General features: G+C 35.5%; 1 long non-coding RNA gene across 1 annotated transcript; it reads left to right on the forward strand.

Annotated features, from left to right (window-relative positions):
- Positions 1-736: 736 nt before the first annotated feature.
- LOC132613985 (uncharacterized) lies at positions 737-6,086 on the forward strand. Its single transcript, XR_009572143.1, has 2 exons — positions 737-979; positions 5,506-6,086. It is a non-coding gene; the product is annotated as an uncharacterized LOC132613985 (long non-coding RNA).
- Positions 6,087-6,295: the final 209 nt, after the last annotated feature.

Consider the following 6,295-nt stretch of genomic DNA (forward strand, 5'->3'; position numbering starts at 1 on the left):
TAACAAATGATTTATTCTCTTTAAATCCAAGGAATTTGAGAAATAAAAAAGAATTGACCATTCTACCTCTCAACCTTTAATTCTGTGTGCTTGCATAATTGATTTAAATTAATGAACTGACTTAGTACTTAATTAGATTGATTAGCCAATAGGAGGGGAATTATTGCAAATTGATTTTTAATTGCTTAATTGTTTTGGCTATAGCCACAGTTGAATTAATCAATTCGTGGTTAAAGCAATTGGGGCCAATTTTGCAAAATTAGCCTTTTTATGGGCTTAATTGAAATGGCCAAATTCATTTGGCTCAAATTAATTGAGGTCATTAGTGTAATTTAACTTTAATTAGCTAGTAAGTCAAAAAAAAGTTATAATTAGAATGGTCAATTAGATTTTAATTCAATTAAGGCTATATTTGTGAAATTGAGCTTGTTTACACAATTAGACATATTTTAAATTAATTAATATGTTAATTACGTCCTAATTTGTTTATAATTAAAATGCTATGGTCGATAATCGATATTCTTATTATTTGTCCATTTGTCAAATTACCCGTGCTACCCGCTATGCACGTATATACATTTAAATATACACGATATACATTATATATATACATGAAAAGGAGGAGGGGAAATGTCCAATTTTTTCTAGACTGAGTGCAGCCCAAATGAGCGTGACCCAACCCAACCCTTTTTCTTATAAGGGGGTAACAACCCTTTTACATTTTATGAAGGTAACAACCCTTTTACATTTTATTTCATACCAAACACACCCCTTTACCCCTCTCTCCCCTCTCCTCTCCATTAAACCTAACCCTAGCGCCGCCTTTTCCCCCCTTTCCCTCTCTCCTCGCTGGATTGCCAAAAATGGCATCAATTCAGAGAGGTTAGACGTGTATCAGCCTTAACACAACCAAATCAGTGCAACATTTAAAGTTTCGTGGTCGTTTTCTTCCAATTTCTACTAAACAACACCTACGATGGTAAGATACACTCTTTTTCACCTTCTTTTTTTTTAGTCAAAGTCTGCAGATTATCATGCTGATGTCGTTATTTTTTGAATTTTTAAACTTAATTCTCATTGGTCCGTAGAGGGTTGGTTCGGATCGACCTAAAGTGTAACACATCTGACCATATATGCATGTTTGCTTTGAATCCTAATCGTTAATTTCACAAGTTGAGTATTTTGCATCCAAAAACTTGTTTGGCCCACATCGTTAGTAGTTTATATATATATATATATATATATATATATATATATATAGTTTTGGGGGTCTATAAATAGAACCTCAACCCTCACAATTTGATAAGGTGGACAACCTGAAAAAAGCTAGAACTTTAAGTTTAACTTGAAGTTTAGGCTTAATAGTAGAATTTTAGACTTAAACCTTTTTTAAAGAGTTGTGTCTCTCAATTTTAAAAATTTCTTTACTTTTGTTTTGTGTTGCTGAGTGTGGGAGTGGAAGCACAAGGCTCCAAGTTCGACTCTTGATATGGCTGCACATAAAAAGATAGCAATTTATCTTGTTATTGTTTCTTTTTTATTCATTCAAGTGTCAATTTATATGATATGTTTCTTAGTTAAGTGTTATGATATTAGTCTCCTATTTAGTTCAAGTGTTTATTCATGCTTGTATGGTTCAAGTAATGATGTTGTAGGTGTTGTTGTTGGCTCCAAACTTTGGTCTTGCGATGCTAAAAACCTCTTTTATGGTTTCTAAGGATAATCATAATAGAAATAGATGAACATATGAAGTTAAAATATTGATATTGTGTCAGGGAGTTAATCACTTAGTTTAAAAAGGTTAAAAATCTAAAAGAAGAGAAAAGGATAAGAAGTTGATATGAACCTACCTAAATCCTTTCTTATGAGTCTGTTAGTATAAGAATTCTATGGATTGGTATTTGTTTGCCCAGGCTGGGGCTTGTATTAACAAATGAAACAAATTAAGTATATTTACTAGTATCTGTGAATGTCCCATATATTTGAATACTCTAGAATGTGTTTGTTTATTTTATTGAATGAGTCTAAAAGGTTAATAAGTGTGAGTGCACTTAAACAAAACTAAATCTGATTAAGAAGCATTTGAAGATGATTGGATGGGACCTGGTCCCCGAACTTGCTCAAGTCTGTCTAAATAATTTTGGAGTTAGCCTAAATCTGTCTGAATATATATCAGAACTGAGCTGAACATGATTTTGAAATGGTTTGTTTGTTGTAGATTTAGGTAAAACAAGGGATAGGTATAGATCCTTAATAGTGGTGTGTGAACCAAAAAATAAAAATAGACTGCATCCTCTTATCTTCAACTCTGATCTAGTCTAGGTAATCAAGAATAAACTAGAAGGCCCTGGAGGCACTTCACGTTCAGGATTTAGAGTGTTTGAAATGAATTGTGTGCATGAAACTGACTTTGTGTGATCTTTAAAATTAGGCCTTTTTTTTAAAATCTAGAGCTTGAAGCATAGGAAAAGAATAAGTGTAGATAGGGACCCCTCTGATTCTTTGATGTGTTGCTCCCTTTCCCCCACCTCTGTGTGTGACTTTGCCTCTTTTTGACTAAGGCTACCTAAATTTCTTCATAAACTGTTCATGATTAACTTGGAAGTTGATATCAACAAATAAATAATGGTAAGAAATGATATTATAAGTAATTATATTCAGAGAAGAAATATGCTTGTTGTGGTTCTGTCTTGATTTGCACTAGCTTGAAGATCAACCTTAAATAGGATGTATATGTGATTTTAAATTCTGCCAAGATCAAAAGGGAATTCAAAATAGCTTTCAGAAGTAAGATCCTAGGTTGAGTTAACTGGAACTGTTAACTTGTGTCAATGTCAACTAGGTGTTTAGCTGGGAATTGATTTAAAGGCAGTGTTAAACTAATCTTAACCACAAAGTCTTAGTGGTTGTCACTGGGTATGAGGATGATCATAAAGGTCTTATGTTTGGTTAGGAGAAGTTTAACCATGCCCGTGAGGATCTTTTGAGATCTTATACTATCAAAACCAAGTTAGAATAAAGCATAGGGGTCTATCACATTCTCTTTCATGACCAAAGGGATTAAAAACTGCATCATGACCAGAATTCTGGGGTAAAATAACTAAGAGACCAACATGTGCCAATGTTTATCAAGTGTTAGATGGGGATTGGTTCAAAATGATGGTGTTTACAGAGTCATAAGTGTCCAAGATCAACCTATGAACCACTTGAGATAAGAGAAGCCTTTTAAAGACACTTCAAAGAGAGGATTGAGAAGGGCCAAGTTCAATTTGGCTCATAGTACCTCTCCTCCGAATAACGAGTGTCATGACATGCTTTATAAGTCTATGGGGTGTGTGCTTGTCATATGGATGCATTTTACTTTACAACCCCACCATTTGATCAAGGGGGACCATTGAGTCTATCTTATTCAAACAGTTTGATAGAGACAAAGATGGAATTTGTCTGTGTGAAATAATTGATTTTTTGTGAACTTGGATTTGACAAATTGAAGTCTTAATGATCAAATGGTTTGTTCTGGAGTGAACACTAAGGCATTGTAAAATGTTTGATTTGTTTGAACTCCTCTATGTCATCCCTTGTCTCTAGATTCTTTTTTTTCTTTTCTCTTTTCTGTCTTGTGCATTTCTTGCTTAATAGATTGAATCAATTGAGATTTGAAGTATTGCCCCCTTTACCTTCCTGGGAACTGTCTTGTGCACTACTTTGGTTGTTCAAATTTGTTTGAAATCCTGAATTTCTCTGGACTGATTAACACCCCTAAGAACACTGATCCGAAAAAAAATAGGAGAAAAGACCTTGCTAAGTTGAAACTGGGATAATAAAGTCCTGCTTTAAAATGAAGTGCCAAGTCTAATTCACTTAGTTTGAAAGCCTTGAGCTATTCTTTTTCCTCGGAATTTTGTTGCAAACCGGATGTCATAGTTGTTGCTTTCTTTCTTTTCATTTTACTTAAGTCTTAGTACATATGTATCCTGTGTATTTTTATACTGCTTTTACTCTACCTAAAAACTTGACTAGGACTTGACAGGCCATTCTTATGCTGAGTGCTAAATCTATTTAAATCTTGTCTGCTTGTGCTGTGTTTGCTGGTTCAAAACTGTATGATTTTTATACTTCTGCATCCTGTTTCTGAATAACTAGACTTAATTAAATCCTGCTTTTATTATGTTGAACTTGTTTGTCTAAGGCAATGGCTCCTACACCTTGTGCATTCTGTTTTGATTGTCATGACAAATCACTTCCCATGGCCTCTCTCGTATTCTGTCTTTGGTGCACTGTATGAACATGTTATTTCTATTTTGACATTGCTTAGAATAGTGAAACAGTTAGGACTCCTACATTATGCTATGTAAACTGCTAGGGGCCTGAATTTGTGCCAAGCTTTGTGTGAATAAATCACCTACTTCAACATAGGTTTGACTAGTTTGAACCTAAGATAGTCTTGGTGTGGGAAAGATGATCCTTACCTACAGAATTAAGAGTAGATGTTTAGATAATTGGTGGAATCATAGGTTCAAAAGCATATTCAAGGCTAGATAGACATAAAAATATACTAAGTTGTTGAGAAAAGAAGAAGGCATACACATGGCATATACATGTTATGCACATTATGTGTGCATATCATAGACGTATTGAGTGTATATGGGTAAGTAGGCCAGTCATATATAGGATATATATATATACACTGAATGAGCAAAAGGGATAGGAATTCCATCAAACATTGATTTTTTTAACTTAGTGTCACTTTAGAAGATAGATGGCCCTAGCCCAATTTAGATTCAATTAAGGGTGGACCAAGTCCCAAAAGTAAGAGGAAAAGAGTGACTCTATTTTGGTTCATCTCATGATTAAGTGCTTTGGTGCTGTTTCTGTTTATCTTATATTTACATGGTGCGGTCTCTGTTTTGGTTCCATTTTTATGACCATGAGTTTGGTTTTGGCCATTATTCACCTTATGCCCACATATTGAGGTTTGTTTTGATTACTCTATATCCATGTGTCTTTGGTATGCTTTGTTCACATTATACCTGCTGGTTACAATATTGTTTGTAATTACACTATATCCACACATGCTGATATCCATACCATACTTACGCATGATTATGGGATTCTGATTTATTATCCTATGGATATACTGGTTTGGGAAGATGAGGTGATTTGGGGCCTGGTATTAGCCTTCCCCCCGATGTCCTGCAATTCCTGGAGTTCATGAAACCCCTTGGATCTTGTGCGGCGTCGGGAAAACGGATGGTGACAACTTTTCCCCTTTTTATTGTATATATCTCTACCAGTGAAGCCCACTAGCATATAATCGAATGCCTTAATTGGATAACTTATAATTATATGTGTGTGTGTGTGTGTGTGTGTGCGTGCGCGCGCGCGCGCGAGTTATACACGTGATAAGTTCAGTAAATATAAACTAACCGGGGTCCTTTGTTTCTTTTCTCCTCCACCACTGCATGGCCATTTGGGCCGAGTCACGTTCCAACCTGTTGGGTCAAGGCTTAACAGGCAATTCTTTTGAGTCATGGTCGAGCCCAGCGAAGAAATGGAAGCTAATATATATATTAAACGCGTGGAAGGCCCAGCCATGGGTGAAAATATCTCTACCAGTGAAGCCCACTAGCATATAATCGAATGCCTTAATTGGATAACTTATATATATATATGTGTGTGTGTGTGTGTGTGTGCGCGCGCGCGCGCGCGCGAGTTATACACGTGATAAGTTCAGTAAATATAAACTAACCGGGGTCCTTTGTTTCTTTTCTCCTCCACCACTGCATGGCCATTTGGGCCGAGTCACGTTCCAACCTGTTGGGTCAAGGCTTAACAGGCAATTCTTTTGAGTCATGGTCGAGCCCAGCGAAGAAATGGAAGCTAATATATATATTAAACGCGTGGAAGGCCCAGCCATGGGTGAAAATGGTCAACTAGGGGCTTGGTACACCCCTAGCCTACCCTTAACTCTATTTATTTGCTTAAGTTATACTTTTCCTTTAGTTGTAAAGTTGTTGTATTTATACTTCTAAAAATCTGTAAAAAAAACTCATATATTGTTGGAATTTTACGGTTTGAACTAGTCATCTTAGGACAACGGTGCCTACACCGTTTAGTAGACTTTAGGTCCCCAAATGACTTTCAAAACCCGGATTAAATATAATGATTTTAAAATGCGATAATAACATTTTTTTTTTTTTTGCGAAAAGCCAAATAACATGCAAGCAATGAAAACCTTCTATAAATGCGGGAATAAACACGAAATAAACAGTTCATGCAAATACTCATACATTGG

This window comes from Lycium barbarum, chromosome 10 (assembly GCF_019175385.1).
Source record: "Lycium barbarum isolate Lr01 chromosome 10, ASM1917538v2, whole genome shotgun sequence".
Classification (NCBI taxonomy): Eukaryota; Viridiplantae; Streptophyta; class Magnoliopsida; order Solanales; family Solanaceae; genus Lycium; species Lycium barbarum.